This window comes from Cnephaeus nilssonii (genome assembly GCF_951640355.1).
Source record: "Cnephaeus nilssonii genome assembly, chromosome: 7".
NCBI classification, from domain to species: domain Eukaryota; kingdom Metazoa; phylum Chordata; class Mammalia; order Chiroptera; family Vespertilionidae; genus Cnephaeus; species Cnephaeus nilssonii.
Genome location: NC_137078.1, coordinates 97,577,740 through 97,593,648, shown reverse-complemented (window position 1 = coordinate 97,593,648; position 15,909 = coordinate 97,577,740). Strand labels below are relative to the sequence as shown.

Here is a 15,909-nt window from a genome sequence, read left to right as displayed (position 1 = left end):
GGGACTCCCCGCTGCAGCCGGGCCCAGTCAGCTGCCTGCAAACTCCTGGGCTTGCATTGTTTTGACTTGAGTCGGTGAAGCTGAAACATTGAGTCACAACGGCCCTAAACTTCATTACCAGCTCTTAACAGATTACTAAGGGAAAAAAAGTTGCTTTTAATTGCTTTTCCCGATTAGCATTTCTGGAGAAGGAACTAGTGATTAATTACGTCTTCCTTCCTCTCACCCGCTCTGGTCACAGGGGCCCAACCCCAGGCCAGCGGGAGAAGGCTCGGGGTCAGAAGGGGCTCCTGCTCCTGAAGGGCCCAGACCCCGAACCGGAGAGGACACCGGGGAGCGGAGGGCTGATTTACCCGCGCGCAGGCAGCGAACGGTACGGGTGGCCCCGGTGGATGGCACCCAAGGTCCTGCGGAAGGTGGGGCTGACAGGCCCCCGGATGGCCTCAGGCCTCAGCGTGGCCTCCTCTGGGCTGAAGGACTTTCACCTGGACCAGGTGCCCCACACCTGGGGAGGGTTCTAGCCCAGTGGTCGGCAAACTCACTAGTCCACAGAGCCAAAAATCCACAGGACGACGACTGAAATCTCTTTGGAGAGCCAAACTTTTTTAAACTTCTTCTAACGCCACTTCTTCAAAAGAGACTCGCCCAGGCTGTGGTCTTTTGTGGAAGAGCCACACTCAAGGGGCCAAAGAGCCGCATGTGGCTCGCGAGCCGCAGTGTGCCGACCACGGCTCTAGACAGTTGGGAGAAGGTGGAATAAGCGTGGCCTGAATGTCTGTAAGGGAAGACGACGCGCTCCCAGCCACCCGGGCTCCTCTCGTGTGAAAACCTCTCCAGCGCCAGCAAGCCCCGGGTGGAGGTCCAAGGTCATGGGGATGGAAGCAGGGCAGCCACGCCTCTCCCCTCATCCACAGACGTTAACCTCCCAAAGCCACGAGCCGCTGTCCCCTTGGGGCAAACAAGCCACCAAATGAGAAGAGGCCCCTGGGTGGCTTCCGGCGGGGTGGGTGCTGCGGGCCCCTCCCAACTCCTGTCGCTTTGGGCCTCTGCTAAGAAGGCAGAAGGCACCGGGGAGAAACTGAGGGAGGAGGCCCGGGGCGGGGATGTCAGTCACATGAGGCAGAATTCCCACAGCTTAGAAACCAGAAGGATTAGTAACTCTTCCCAAACCGTCTCCCCATCAGCTCTCTATCCACCCCAGAGGGGCTGCGACCTTGGAGCCCCCTCACTCCCAACACACCATCACCTGGGGGTAGCAGAGGACGTGGGCCCCCGTTCCCCTTAGCCAGCACCTCGCTCTCCTGGTCCCGCCCCTCCGCACCCCCACCCGGCGGTGTGCTCTGGAGTACCAGCCCCACATCAGATCAAAGGCCCGGAGGGGGAAGTTAGAACTGTCCAGTCCAGTTATGAGTGAAGGCCGCGGATCTAGCGCAGGCCATGGAGGCAGCAAGCAGAAGGGCCTCCCGCGCACGCATGCACAGACACACGCTCCTGCCCACCCAGACACCCCTCCCCCGGGGCCCAGCCCAGTGTTTTGATGCCGGCAGACACACCCAGGAAGAATGGCTGACACCCCCTTGGAGCCGGGCGGAGGCACCAGCTGCAGGCTTAGGACACCCCTGTCACCCCCTGCGAGACGTCGCCAGCCTGCTGCCTTCCGTCACGCCCCCTGGAGGTCAGGCCTCCAGAGCTCTCCTGGAGGGCTGACCTGGCCCGTACGGCTGGGAATACGTTGCCAGCATGGGCAAGTAGTTGGCCGACAGCTTCCGGCTCACTCCAGCCAGGCCTCTGGCTTGCTGTTTGGGCTGTGCCATGCCTGCCCAGGGGGGCTGGGGATCACTTCACTGTCACAGCATGGCTCCTGGGATGGCCTGCCCCGTCCTGGCCCACGCTACGGCCCGCGGGCCACAGGCGGGTGTTTTTGCCGTTTTGTTTTTTTTACTTCAAAATAAGATATGTGCAGTGTGCATAGGAATTTGTTCATAGTTTTTTTTTAAACTATAGTCCGGCCCTCCAACGGTCTGAGGGACAGTGAACTGGCCCCGTTTAAAAAGTTTGAGGACCCCTGCCTTAGACAAACCCACGGCTCGGCTCTGCGCCCTGGCGCACGGGAGAAAGACCCGCAGAAGCTCAGCCCGTGAGAACACAGGTCACATCTGAAGCCACAGGAAGAGGAACTATGTGAGCGTCTGGGCCCAACCTGAGGCCCCGCACAGAACCCGGGGCGCAAAGGCACCAAACAGCTTCGGGGCAGGGTCTCGGGCCGAGGGGACAGTGAGCCTGGAAATCGCTGCTGGAAACGGCGCTGGGGACAGGCAGGCCTCTGGCCTCCCCTCCGCGTGGTGCTGACCAAGAGACGACTACCCACTCAAACCAGCTTTCTCACCAGCCCGGACGGTGCTTCTCCCCCTAAACCATGAGACTCTGAAAGCCACGAGTCCCCCTAAACCATGAGACTGTAAGCCTTGGGTCCTTCGGCTCTGTCAGGCCTGGGGGGCCGGGGTCACCCTGGGGTCTTTCCAGCCCATCGGCAGGCCCTGGCACCGCTCCCTCTGAACAGCGGACTCTGCCCCTGCTCTCCACGTCCGCCTTCGTGTCTCAGCCACAGTCTCCCACTCCCGTGGCCTCGGCCGCCTCCCCTCTGGCCTCCTGCTTCTCCCCTTGCCAACCTCCGGCCCCGCCATCTTTTAAAAACGAAAATCAGATCGCTTTACCCCCCTCCTTAAAAACCCTCCGGCAGCTCTCTGTCCCCCAAGGAGTCAAATCCCAAATCCCCCTAGCGCACCGAAGCCCCACGTGCCCCGGCCCCCACCCTGTCCACACCAGGCACAGGGACCTTCCTTCTGCTCAGCACACACACCGAGCGCAGCCCACCGCAGGCCCTCAGGACCGGCTGCGCTCTCCTTGTGGAATATTCTTCCACGTGCCCTTCAGGTGGCTGTCCACTGCCTACCCATCAATTTCAGCTGTCACCTGCCCGGTCACCTCCCACCACCTCATCCCATGTCCATTCTGCACTAATGGCTTCCTTGTTCTTTTGTGCATTTGCTTAGTGTCCGCTTGCCCAACCGGAACTCCAGGAGACCCAGGGCTGTCTTATCCACGGTGCCCTCAGTACCTGGCAGACCCCGGGCCCCGGGCCCTGGAGACTAGATATGACCAGCCCTCCTGTGGTGCGGCCAAAAGCGGGGAGAATCCTACCTAGGCGGGAGGAGGCCTGTGGACCAGGCCGGAGCACGGACTCACCCCCTCGCCCACAGTCCAGTGTCATGAGGCAGGACACCGCTGAGACCACGGTCACCCTTGCCCCAGAGGACCCTGTACCTGGAAAGGGCTGGGTCAGCGAGGCGGGGCTTGGTCAGGACAGCCCCTTTCAGAGCCCGCGGAGTTCCCAAGCTTCCTTAGCAGCCCAAGCCCGCCGATGCCAGGGTGCAGGGGTCCCCCAGGATGCACGGAGCCCATACCCCACGCTGGGTGCAAATCCCAGCTGGCATGGCCTCTGGGAGTCGGCACTGAGCGGAAACTTCGAGAAGGAAAAGAAGCGAATGGGCCTGATTTGCTGAAGAAACAAAGAAAACAGAAGGCCTGCCACCGAGAACAGCACAGGCAAAGGTGCCCCCTCGCCGGGGTCGCCACCGCACTGGGCAACCTACAGCCAGAGGCTCGAAGGCATGGCCAGCCGGCCCAGGACCCGGGCTCACCGAGGAGGCAGAGTCGGGCAGGAGCCCAGGACGGTAGAGACGGGCAGGTGCTGGTGCAGGATGGCAGCCTAGAGTCTCCACAGCCCCCCTCCCCGCCATCAGGGACCACAGCCGCACGGCCTATGAGGGGACAGACCAGTCCTGGAGTGGGGCTGCGTGCCGGACGCCGGGACGAACAGCCTCCGCAACATGGCCGCTCCCAAGGCCACATTTACATCTGATTTGCACATCCCTGGGCTGTTGTCTAAGGCTGGCGACAGCCCCCGAGGTGGCGTGGCCCGGAATGCAGCTGGCCTGCTGCTTGGGGAACCTCCCAATCCCCAGTGGGCACCAAGGCACCATCTCTGCCAGTGCCTCCTCCCCAGAAGTTCAAAGTCCAGAGGTGCCGAGCCTGGCCACGGAGGGAGGGGCAGGACACGCCTGCCGGTAGCGCCCCCGGGGAGGGAGCACGCAGGAGGGGGACCAGGGCTGCTGACCCCCGTCTGGCACACACCAGAGGGCACCCCCCAGCCTTGCCCTCCCAGCTATTCCCCAGGCCCTCAGCCCCAGCCCCACCCTAAGACCTTGCCCATCACCTTTACTGAAGCCCAACCCTTCTAGGCTGGTTCCCTCCGGACCATGAGAGAACACTGAATCATGATCAATATGTGAAAAGTAACCAATCATGTGTCAACCCCCCACCCTGAAAACCCATTTGATACCTGAGGGTAAATATCGGACAGTATCAGCCCCTGGGACTACCCATCCCTGGCACACATGACCTTCCTCAGGCAAGGGGCGATTTCTGAGCCTGGATCAAGACACCTGTGGGCCGGGCTGGTGTGGCTCAGTGGTTGAGCATCGACCTATGGACCAGGAGGTCACGGTTCAATTCCCGGTCAGGGCACATGCCCAGGTTGCAGGCTTGATCCCCAGTGTGGGGTGTGCAGGAGGCAGCCGATCCATGATTCACTCTCATTACTGATGTTTCTATCTCTCTCTCTCTATTCCTCTCCCTTCCTCTGAAATCAATAAAATGTGTGGGGTTTTTTTCTTTTTTTAAAGACACCTGTGGCTTCTCCTCTAAGCGGGTCCTGCCCGGGCTGGAGGCCCACCTGGGAGAGCCCCGCCCAGCCCCCCGGGAACTCAGAGCCGAGCAGCCGCCTCTGGCTCTGCAGACCGGCTGGACCGACCGCCCTCAGAGATGCCGTGGAGACATGACCTGATGCTTAGCCCCAGGCAGGGCGTCTGCTACAGCCCAGGCCGCCCTGGAACGCCTGCAGGCTGCTGGCACCATTCAGTGCCACCCCGTGGGGATGCCGGGCGGGGAGCCGGGATCCAGAGGGGGAGACAGCAGTGAGTGAACGGCCCAGCCAGGGCCAGTACACAGGTGTCCTAGGATTTTTCTCAATCCTCCGTTTCTCGCTCTCACCGAGGGTGCCTGAGCGAACACCATCCGGGTCAGAACCCTCTGAGAAAGGCCTCGGCAGTCCCTCCCTGAGGCCTCCAAACTGGCCCACCACAGCCCCTACCCACGTTGCCCAGTGGCGTCTGGGAATCAAGGAGCAGCTACCTTTGCTTCCCAAGGGCCGGGGGTCCGAAGTCCATTCCAAAGCACACCCTGGAGCTGCGGGATCCCTTCCTTCTACAGGGGGGACAGCGAGGCCGCCGGGAGGGGGTGGGCTGCGCTGGAGTCCTTGCCTTCAGTCAGCGAGGTGTGTTCGCCTACAGAATAAGAAGGGAAATGGGCGATTAGGCTGCAGTGGAGACCCACAAAGCGACTCCAGAGAGAAGGGCCCGGAGAGCAGGGTCTGACGTCATGTGCGAGGTAAGAGATTCTCGGGCCTGCCTGCCAGTCAGCAGGTGGCATGGCTGCGGTGAGTGCCAGGCCTGACCGCACGGCCAGTGCACCCTTGGCACAATTATGAGCCAATTGCTACACCGTGGTCACACCTAACAAAAAAATCAAACAGGTAGAAACCGTGATAGACCGTCAGGTGACACCCCAGATAACAATAAAGTGATCACACCCCAGGCCCGGCACCAGGGGGTGAAAGGTCAGTCTGACAGGGGATGAAGCCAACGCTGGAAACCAGGTCAGACCCAGACCCATGCAACCGGACCAACCCTTGGGCTCCCCAACCTCGCGCACCCTCCAGACTGTCCCTCGACCAGCTCCCAGCTGCTCCCAGGACCCCCCGGTGGCCTATGGGAGTCTCTAAAAATGGAATCAACAGGTGTCCCTGCAGCTCCCCGGGATGGAGTTTGGTTTCCTCTCTCTCTTTCCCCCTCTCCTCTGGGACTGCGCCGTTTCACATAGAGAAGAAAAGAGGGTGTGCGTGCACCCCCAGAAAGGGGGATGTTGAGATTCATTTGTTATAGGTGCTGGGACCAAAAAAAAAATGTGGCCAAAAAACGTTGATGCCCTGCTACCGGCAACCTTTGTATCAATTTAAGCAAATATTGTGGTGTTTCCATGGTGATTCCTGTTTTGAATATCCACTACACTCACTTTTTAAAGGGCTTTTCCTGTTTGCGTTTCAACTTCAAACCTGTAAATATTTTCAGCCTTTTTAGAAAACTTAGCCCACATGTGTGCAAACATACAGATGCTACTGACCTCGGCGCACAACCTCCCAGGCCTGGGGGCCCAGCCTCCTGGACGTGAGAGTGGGGTATGGGGGCGGGGGGGGGGGGGTCTGTCCACCCTTGTACCCACCCTGCCTACAGGCTGGCATCAGGGAGGGAGGTGGCTGAAATCCAGTCCTTCCCCCCCTCCCAGCCCGGGGACGGTGGCGCCTGATGTTCCTGAAGTGTGTGAGTGGGCCTGGCCCTGACTCCACAGGGCGGCATGGCGTGGGCAGCTGCCCGGCAGGTTCTCCAACTTGGCCCAGCCCTTGGATCCCCCAGGGCCTCCCCGGAGGACGCGAACCCCTCCTCTGCTGCCCCCCCCAGGTTGGGCCCTACGTGCACGGGGGAGTTGGCGCGGTGAAGGCAGGAGCTTCCAGCATGGGCTCTACCCCGCCTCTGCTCGGGGCAGTGCCCCGGAGACCAGCTCCCTGGGGGAAGCCGCGGAGGGCCAGCGACCCTGGGCTGGGGCTGGGCTCGCCGGCTCCCACCCCGCCCTTCGGCGGCACACAGGGTTAACGGCGGGTTTCCTGGTTTCCATGGAATTCCGCCAGGCCCCTAATGTGAGTTTCGTGTGATTTGGGGGAAGTGGATTTCCTTTGTTTTCCAGTTTGGGAATATTTTTTTTCTTTAAAAAAGAGGAAAAAACACTTTAATGGGAACTTCAGGGCCACCGGGAGACTCGCTCCTCGGAGCTCTGACCCTCCCCTGCTTGCTGGTCCGGATTCCCCAAAGCCCTGGGCAGCCCCTCCACCCACCCAATACCTCTGGGTAGAGGCAGGGGTGGCTCAGACCACCTACACCTCCCACCCCAGAGCTCTCTTCTGCGGGGGGCGCTCTCCTCCAGCACCATCAGAATGACCCCTGCCCCCCCTCCCCCCGGGAGAGCAGCATCTGCTACAGGCGGCCGACACATTCCCCAGAGAAAGGGTCAGGAGAAACACTGCCCCCTCCCTGACCCTTGGCCAGGAGCTAGAGAGACCAGAGTCTGACCACCATGAATGACGACCATGAGCAATACCGGGGTCTCCTGTGCTGGCTGAGAAGGGGGTTCTAGTGACGGGGAAAGGGGGTTCCAGGCCCTTGTCTGGCCTCCTCCAGCCCAGAGAGAGGCATGCCCGGGGCAGCAAGAGCAACTGAATAAAGGGCGTGGCCAGGCCGCCGCCTCCTCCTCCTCCTCCTCCTCAGTCTTCCCCATTCCTGCCATCCTTCAGCCCTGCCAGGGTGTGGCCAAGCTCAGGGACTGTCCCCTACCAAGTGGCCTGACCCATTTACCAAACCAGGGCACAGGCCCCAGGGTCTGCCATGGACGGGCCCTCCCACGCACAGGCCCCGGGGCTGTGGCAACAGCAGGATCCCGGTCAGGAGGTGCAAGCCCAGAGCACGGAGCTCTCTGGCCGGCAGCTCCGGGTGAAGGTGTGAGAGCCATGCGCAGTGGCAGAAATAGCACCGGGCCGCTGGGCCGAGAATCAGGAGCCACGGCCCTGAGTCCCAGTTCTGCCACTGAAGCCGCCGTGGGCTCCCGGACAAGCCGTCTCCTCTCCCAGCGCCCTCCCTCCCTGGTCAAATGGAGACAGCAGCTTTTCCCCTCCTACTGAGCAGCTGGGGGCGGGGGGCGGGTGTCAATAAGAGATGTGAGCCCGGCTGGCGTGGCTCAGTGGTTGAGTGTCAACCTATGAACCAGGAGGTCATGGGTTCGATTCTCAGTCAGGACACATGCCCGGGTTGCCGGCTCAATTCTCAGTGCAGGGGGTGTGTGTGTGGGGGGGGGGGCATGCAGAAGGCAGCCGATCAATGATTCTCTCCCTCTCCCTTCCTCTCTGAAATCAATAAAAATATATTTGAACAACAACAACAACAACAAAACACAGGAGATGTGAAAGGCGTTAACCGTGCTCCATAAACACCCTGCCCTCTTCCTGCAGCCTCTTCAAGGTAACCTTCCAGAATCTACGTCCCGCAGGCCCACACGCCCCTCTCCTCCGCTCCTCAGGCAGCCTTCGCTGTCGCATTTAAATCCCCACCCGATGAAAGTCACCTGCTCACAAGCCTGTCTCCACCACGGGGTTTCTAACCCTCAAGGGCAGGGACCAGGGCCTAGTTAGCCGTGCGCCCCCAGCAGTCAGCACACCAGCTGGCCCGCAGTGGGCAGCGAGGGCAATCGTGGGACTGAACCAGTCCCTGATTTTGTGTCAGAATCAGGTGGGCCCGAGCAGCTTCGCCCCTCCCGGACGACAAAGCCCTTCACTGGCGACGTTCACGCTCCATTCTGTTCAGTTCCCCTAAGCCCCAACCTGCATCTTGGCCTCTCCCCACGCCTTCACGAGCACCAGGAATGAGTAACGTTCAGGCTCGAGGGGCCTGCTTGGTTATGTGACCCTCCTCCAAATGATTCCGATAAGAATCGGCCGGGCACCTACTATGTGCCAGGGAGCATGCTGGGAGCGGAGGGCACCCTCGGCTGAGTGGGTGTCCCCCTCGGACAGTGGGCCTGTGTGAGAACTAGGCACGTGGACCAACTGGACGCCTCCTATTTGCCAAGCGCCATGCCGAGTGATCGCACCGAGTCTTGGCAACACCAAGTGGGAAGCTTCTGGTCCCTGCGGACAGATGAGGAGGGGCAGGCGCAGAGACGCCAAGGGACGTGCCAAAGGTCACGGCCCGAAAGTGCCGCAGCCAGGCCTGGGCTCCGGGGCCGACGGCTCCAAGGCCCCACTCGCTGGAAAGCTCCTCTCCGTCCCCACCCAGGATCAAGGCACCCACCCACCCACTCCGAGTGCTATTTCCGCTCCTGCATCTCGGTTCTGCCCTCCCCACAAGTCCCAGAGCCACCGGACAGCACCAGAGGTCACGCCAGGGGGAAGGCAAAGGCTGTGCTCAGGCGCTGCCTTCTGGCTCGGCTCCAAGCGCGAGGGGGTGAGTCCTGCAGGGAACCCCCTGCTGAGCAGAACCCCTAAACCTACCTGGGGACCAGAGCGCCACCCAGGAGAGGGCCACGCAAGCAAGGAGGTGCAGTGGGGACGGGACAACTTCCATTTCTTCTCTCCAGACAAGGGGCAAGCGATGGGGCTTTATCCTGGGTGGGGGCGGGGGGACAGAGATTTCTCCTGCCTCCCCCCGCATCGGACCTCCTACTGCAATGCCGGGACTGAGAACAGGGCCGCAGGAACCTGTTTTCACCTGCGTGAAGGTACGTTGAGGGGCGGGGGGGGGGGGGGGGGGGGTATGCACCCATATCCTCCCCAAAGGAGGTGCTGGGGAAAGAGCTACCCTGAGCGGAAAAAGGGGTGGAAGGGCAGGCTGGAGGTGGGGAGAGGACAGCGCCCTAATGAGCAGATTTCATAAACCACCCGGAGTGAAAACAAAAACACAGACGCGCACCATTGCCCAACTCCAGGGCTGTATGGAAAAGGAAAAAAAAAAAACAATAAAAAAATCCACATCTTAATACAAAAATCCGACGTGATGTGTTGTGGCACGAACGTGTTTTTCACTGCATTTTTCATCTGTGATCTCACACGGCCTCCGACGGGTACGCCCAGCGCGGTCGGTATTTGAGGGTAGGTGCACACACAGAGCAAACACACACACAATTAACCAAAACAAGGGCCGCCCGTATGCAAATGGGTCCGCGCTGGCCTCCCCCGGCGTCAGGTGGCCTCGGGAGACGGACAGGTTGGCACCTCGAAGGGGCCCCTTTAGGGTTCCGGGGGCGAACTAAAGGGGGCAAGAACCCAGCTCAGGCGGAAGGAGAGACTTCTCAGAACGTCACCAGCGGAACCCCCAGGAGCCCACCTGCTCCGGGCGTGGGTGAGGTGGCGCCCTGCTGCTGGCCGGGGACAGAGAGGGGACCCCCCTCCCGGAGGCCCTCGCGTGCGCCACTCACCCCACAGTTACGATCCGTCTCCCTCTGGTTCCGCCCCTCCCCCCTTTTTAATTGTTGGATGAGTTTACGGAGCCGTGTGCCAAAAACAATCAACTCGAGGGAACAGAGTTATACAAAAAAGGGCGTGTCCCCAGAGGGAGACGGGTATCCATGGAAACCACCACCTTTTCTCAGCAGCCTAGGTGACGCCGGGGTGAGGGGGATGGCGTGGGGGTGGAGAGACACTCCACCCAGAACAGGGCCCAGAAAAGGCTGGGGTCACTGCCCATGAGGTAGCCACATATAGTAAGCGGGGGGGTGGGGGGGGTCATAAGTGGGATCAGCCAGACACCCACACAAGGGCAAGGCTTTTGGTAGGCACAGGAGCACACACACAGGTGTACGCACACATACGCCACCACCCCACCCCCCACCCCCAGATCACTGGGGCGGCATAACCTAGTGGGTTCATATAGGCGCCTTGGGCCCAGGACGCAGACTGCCAGGTATGAATCCTGGCTCTGCGATTTACAAGCTGTGGGACCCTGGGCAGTTTATCTTAACCTCCCCGGGCCTCGGTTTCCCCATCTGTAAAATGGGGATCATAATAAACCAAACAGGCTAAGTGAAGAGAGAGGAGGCACTGCCCCTGTTCACTGACCGTAGAGGGGGAGTGATGTGTATTAGGCACTAAGGATTCTAGTACATTAATGCATACCATTGCCGCAAGTATCCGATGAGCGAGGTTATTATTTCAACTGGACAGCTGAGGAACCAAGACTCAGAGAGGGATGTGACCCACCCAACGATGCCCTCTGACCCAGGGTCACACCCTCGGAAGCAATGTGAACGCAGGCCTAGCTGACACTAGGCACTCTACTGCTTGGCGGGGGGTGGGGGGTAGGGGCGGGGTGCTTCCAGGAGGCCCCCCTTCCCGACCTGACTGATGCACAGCCGTGGGACCCAGACACGTCTTCCCACGCCAACCACGGGAAACGGAAATCCTCGGAGCCGGGGACAACGGATGGAAGGAACAAGAAGCTGGAAAAGCTGAGGTGGCCCCCGGGCCCAGGTGGCCACATTCCTCGGGAGTTCCCGTCTCAGGCCTGACCCCAGGAGGCCAACGATGCCCTCTGACCTTTCCCTCGGCACAGGGAGCACCTCCAGCATCAGGAGGCTCCTGGAGAGAACGCAGCTGAGCTTGGGGCCCACCTCCAGCCCCAGAGGCCTGAAGCCCGGGGAAGGCCCTCCGCCTGGGTCAGAACCTGTGAATAACCCAACCGGCTGCCTCCCAGGACCTAGGCAGTTCCCTGCAGGGGATGGGGCGAGGGGAGCAAAGGGGAGCAATGGCCTCTTGCGGTAAGGCCAGGCCCGGGAGGCCCCGGAGGCCCGGGAGGCTGAGAGCTGGAGCGGGAGGCTGCTGCCCTGAGCGGTCTGGTCTTCGCCCTGCTCGGAGTCGGAGGCCACGCAGGCTTGGTGGCTCAGCCCTTTCTGCCATCGACCACCCCAACTCATTCAGATATTTCCTCTCTCACTTGCTTTTTAAAAAAAATTTAATGTTCTCTATAATTCATCCATCCCAGAAGATAATCGATAGAGCCCGTAATGAAAATCTGAGCCATATTTTACGACCCGCCGCGAGCAGAAAGGGCCACATCAGCAGGTCCGGTTTCGGCTCTCCCTATCTGTCTTGCCCGCTGCCCCGGGGATTACTTCCCTAGCCCGTCCTGCCCACAGCCTCCCACCCAGGGCTCTGCCCTCGACCGTGCAAGGAGGGTGTGGACCGCCCGGCTACCGAAGAGGCTCGGGCCACCACCCTGGCATCACCCCAGCACCCCAACACTCATCCCACCTACCCCAGTCACAGGATGGATGGTCACCCACCATTGCAAGATCTCCCTGGAGCTGCCCCCTGGCTTGGGACCCAGCACCCCCATTCTGGAGTCTCCCCATCTTCCATCTGGGCCCTTCCGGAACCCTGAAGACCCCCACTGGGAAGTAGAGGCCTGCACAGACCTTGGGAGCCAGGCCAAGCCAAGCCCCCACCACGGCATTCACTCCCCAACAAGAAAGGCTACCTGCGGGCTCCCTGGGGGAGTCTTGGGGGGGGGGACTCAGTGGAGGGTGGGTCACTACTGCTCGTTTTTTGCTGCCTTAAGCATGTCCCCCTTCTTCCTAGTCTCTGCCTTGTGGGGTGAAGGGTGTGGATGAGCCAGCCGAGGGGATGCACTTGAGGACTGAGCAGACAGCCCCTCTAGTTCTTCCAGGGCAGACAGGGGGAAAGCAGAGCCCCGCCCCTTGCTGCCTGGCACCAATCGGAGTGCGTCACAGCACCAGTGGGCCAATCAGAGCCCAGAGGATGCTCCAACAGCCCAGCCACTAAGACTCAAAGCCCATAAGCCACGCCTCGGACCACTACGCAGCCACGAACAGACACTGACGGAACGTAGGAAGCGAAGGTTGGAAAACTCCAAGGCCTCCACGGTTTAGAACGGCGCCCTGTAGAACAGCCGGGGCTGTCCAGTATGGCCGCCACCGGCCACGTGTGGCCACTGAGCACGTGAGATGTGGCGGGTGGGACTGTGGGACTGAATGTTTAATGTGATTTCATTGTAGTCAATTCCAGTGTAAGGAGCCACATACGACTCAAGGCTACTCTCCTGGACGGCGCAGGTTTGATGGAGAATTTCAGCGATACAAAGCAAATTCTTAATAAAAGTTTCAGAGCCGATTACATCAAGGTAGTGGAACAGTCACTATTCACTACAATGACAGAAACAGCTAACGTTGATGTGCGCGGCGTGCCGGGCTCAGGGCTCAGTATTTCCTGGGGAGCATCACACCGCATCCTCACCCCCTCCAAGGTCACGGTCCCCACTTTCTAGATGAGGGAACTGAGATTCAGCAACAGTAAGTAACTTAGCCAAAGTCACACCCCCTGGGTGGAAAGCTGGGGCGTGAACCCAGGCCGCGGTTCCCCTAACCCAGTGGTCGGCAAACCGCGGCTCGTGAGCCACATGCGGCTCTTTGGCCCCTTGAGTGTCCTAACACCACTTCTTCAAAATAGGCCGAACACCGACTTCTGCGCATGGGCCACGAAGTTTTTCGATCGCACTGTACGTGCGTGCCCGCCCGTGGTATTTTGTGGAAGAGCCACACTCAAGGGGCCAAAGAGCCGCATGTGGCTCGCGAGCCGCGGTCTGCCGACCACTGCCCTAACCCATGCTTTCAACACCTGCGCTACATCGTTTAAAATTATTTCCTTTACACTTCTTTGTATTTTCCAACGAGCCATAAGCATAAGTTATAATTAGGGAGGAAATGTGGGTTTGTTTGTTTTTTAAAAAAAGACCCTAAAAAGAAGCAGCTCTTTCTTCCCCAGCAGAGGCGTGCAGGCAGAGGTTACGGGCCCCTGGCAACTGGGCCTCCAGCTTCCCGAGGGGAAAGGAGAAGGCAGTGTGGCCACCGGTGCCTCCGGCCCTCCGGCTCCTCCTGCCCAGAGGCCCGGCGCTCAGGAGGCCCCGTGCCCACGGCGGGTGCCGGGCCTAGGACTTCCAGCAGCCGGGCGGGCGGCAGTGGGATCCAGTTTCCTCCCCGCCCCGCCCTGGAGTCAGCTCCTGACAGGTTTCTCAGCAGTTTTGCAATCATCCTCCAGGTCTACATCTGTAAAAAGGCAGCCGGCCACGGGGCTGTCTGCAAAGGCAACGCGCCCCATTCTTACCGCGGACCACCCTTCCCCTCTCCCTCCCGGCAGGGCCAGGGGCTCGGCGCCAGTGGGCGTGGAGAGCCGGTGTCTCCGGGGGAGACGGTCACTGCCCCTGTCCACTGACCCCTCCCCCTGACCTTGGGATGGCATCGAGGTTCAGAGCAAGGGCGAGGGAGAACCCCCTTAAAAGGCCTGGGATGGTAGGAGACACCCCGGCAACTGCTGAGCCGGGCCAGCAATGGAATCAGGGAGGAGGCCGAGCTGGGTTTGCTTTGCACCCACAGTACCAAGCGGGACGGCGGGGACAGGGAGCGATTACCCCACTTGGTCTGGTTTCCATTTCAGCTCCCCCCTTCCCCCCGCCCCGAGGTGCACAGACGGTTCTGGTTTCGGGGCGGGGGGGGGGGGGGGTAGACAGGAGAAACGTCCTTGCTTAGAAGATATTTGTATTATTATTATCCCTATGATTTTTGGTCCCCGGCTGTCTGCAGCTCTCCGCCATTTCCCATCTCCCTGACGTTCCCCTTGGACTTATATATTTATTTTTGGGGCTGGTTTCAGGTGCTTCTCGTTTATCAAACAATCAGCCCTGTGAGGTACGCTGGGTGTTTCCAGAAATTACATCACAAAAAATCATGCAATTAAAGTGTAAGGGAAAAAAAAACATAGCTGTTGCTTAATTTCGTATTTTAATTAGCGACTTATTGTAAACGTAGACTTTTAAAATGGAGGCGCCTAAGCAGAGCCAGTAAACAAGTTTTTCTAATGAATTAATTTCACCTCTCCCCTCCTCCTCTTCCTCCTCCTCCTCCTCCTCCTCCCCAGCCCAACTGCCATCTTCCAATTTCCACTGCCCTCTTCCCCCCTCTCACCTCTCAATCCTTGCCCAAGACAGGTTGGAAAAAGAAACACCCCCAATAAAATCGGGCGCCCAGGGACTCACTCCTCCGGGAGCCCGGGCTTTTGTGGCCACCGAAGCCTGGAGGGCCCGGGGGAAGTGTGCGGCTGCACCTCTTGCCCTGTCCCCAGCCCTTCCAGGCCCCTGCCTGCTGGGTGCCAGGGCGGCCTGCGCTGGGACAGGGGAGCCGAGCGGGATGGAGGTCTGGAGACCCGGAGAGAGGTGCTGTGAAGCCCAGAGACGCTGGCTGCCTGGAGGAAGGAGGAGAAGGGAAGGGCGTGGGGGAGAGCGGGCAGAGGGAGCCGTGGCCAGGGAGAGGGACGCTGGCCTTAGAAGGGTCTGTCCAGCTCCCATGGCAACTAGGAGAAAAGACACGCCCACCGTCCCAGCCACCCCGGGAGGTAGACCCAAGCCACCAACGGTGGCCAAGCGGCCACCAAGGTGGAGAGTCCGGCTGGCTCCTCCTTCAAGGTAAGTTCCCAGCGCGCGAGGTTGTGGGGGGGCGGGGTTTGAGGGGGGTAAGCTCGTGTGCCTCTTTCAGCCACATCTCTGGGAGACAAGGCTGAGGATGGGTTCCCTGCTCTGGGTTCAGTCCTGCTGTCCCTGGAGGGGAGGCAGCCCCAATGTCCCACAGAAGGGGAACCCAGAAACCGGCCTCTTCCCCACGTCAAGAGTGGGTCCCCCTGGGAGCCTCATGTCCTTGCTCACTGGGGAGCACCCAAGCCCTCCTGTCACCCCAGAGGCCGGTCCATCTTAACCGGGCAGGTGGCCCCCCGGGTCCCGGAGAGGAGCTCGCCTCCCCAGGCCCCGTGGGGGAGCAGGTTTGCTTTAGGGGCTCTCCTGGGACAAGCGGGGGTCCGGCAGCCCGAGCCAAGCCCCACCCCACGGGGGCCGCTTTTGTTCGGAGTGGGGAGCACGGGAATGGTGGGAAGGGCTGTCGCTCACCTGCTCATTCCCACCTCAGACCGCCTTCAAGCTGGGCGCCCTTTGCCTCTGACACCAAGACCAGTCTCGGCCCCCCACCCCACATCACAGCACGTGGCCTCCTCGCCTCGCAGGCGGTGGGGGGGGGGGCACCCAGGAAGGGCCTGGAACACCTGGTGGCAGAATCCTGGCCCTCACCCACTCCCCC

At 60.6% G+C, this 15,909-nt stretch overlaps 1 protein-coding gene across 1 annotated transcript in view; it reads right to left on the bottom strand.

Moving 5' to 3' along the window:
- Positions 1-15,909, bottom strand: part of CASZ1 (castor zinc finger 1) — a 147,592-nt gene that overhangs the window by 109,066 nt on the left and 22,617 nt on the right. The window contains exon 2 of the mRNA XM_079778227.1: positions 5,254-5,405. The gene's annotated coding sequence lies outside the window, so the exon portion shown is untranslated. The remainder of the gene's footprint in view (positions 1-5,253; positions 5,406-15,909) is intronic.